Genomic DNA, 754 nt, shown 5'->3' on the forward strand with positions numbered 1-754 from the left:
GGGGTGTGTGTGCATGACTGCCGGGATCGGGGTGGGGTGCTGAGCATGCACCCCACTGGGGCTGGGAAGGGCAGGACAAGGACACCCCGCTGCTGCTGGTGGCCTAGGCCATGGGAGAACACAGACCAGAACAGAGACTGCCCTGGGCCCTGAAGACCCCTCCCCTCCCTGTCCACAGCAAGGGTGGCTGTCTGGCATGTGTGGCCATGTCGTGAGCAGGTGGAGGTCCAGCAGGTAGGGGCAGGTGGGGCAGGAGGAAGAGGGTGGGGTGTTCCTGGCTCCCGCAGCACCACCCCCCAGGAAGCCTGTCTTACTGGGGTGCAAATAGCCCTGACTCGGCCCCTGCCCCAAGCCCTCCCTTCCTGTCCGTCATCTCCGGCCTGCAGCTGCCCTAAGGAGGAAGGAGTGCCCCAGCTTTGACCCCAGAGAGGGACAGAAGGAGCCTGGCTCAAGAAGGGGGCTGAGGCTCTGCCACAACAGAGCTGTGTGAGCTCTGGCCTCAGTTTTTCCCATCACAGGTGAGGCGCCACAGGCAAAGTGACCTCCAGTGCCCTGGGTACAGGGGCAGACCCAGCTGGAGTTCAGCTGAGGAGGGCTCGGGGCTCAGAACTGGGGAGCAGGAGTGCTGGGCACACATCAGGGGAGCCCAGGGGCCGGAAGGGAAACAGGAACCTACTTCCTGGTGGTGGTGGCAGTGGCAGTGGCGGTGGCGGTGGCAGTGGCAAAGGCGGGAGGCTGGGGGAGGGGAGGAGGT

The 754-nt window shown here is 65.1% G+C and overlaps 1 protein-coding gene across 2 annotated transcripts in view; it reads left to right on the forward strand.

Annotated features, from left to right (window-relative positions):
• Window positions 1–42: 42 nt before the first annotated feature.
• The window catches only part of Avpr2 (arginine vasopressin receptor 2), a 7,448-nt gene continuing 6,736 nt past the window's right edge, over window positions 43–754 (forward strand). Inside the window, exons 1-2 of one of the 2 annotated variants that reach the window (XM_010628040.2) lie at window positions 43–234; window positions 387–518. The gene's annotated coding sequence lies outside the window, so the exon portion shown is untranslated. Of the gene's footprint in view, window positions 235–256; window positions 519–754 lie in introns of those variants that run through there. The other variant, XM_033760222.1, reaches the window with a different exon arrangement.

The sequence above is a fragment of the Fukomys damarensis genome, unplaced genomic scaffold (genome assembly GCF_012274545.1).
Source record: "Fukomys damarensis isolate Sample0158 unplaced genomic scaffold, DMR_v1.0_HiC HiC_scaffold_39, whole genome shotgun sequence".
NCBI classification, from domain to species: domain Eukaryota; kingdom Metazoa; phylum Chordata; class Mammalia; order Rodentia; family Bathyergidae; genus Fukomys; species Fukomys damarensis.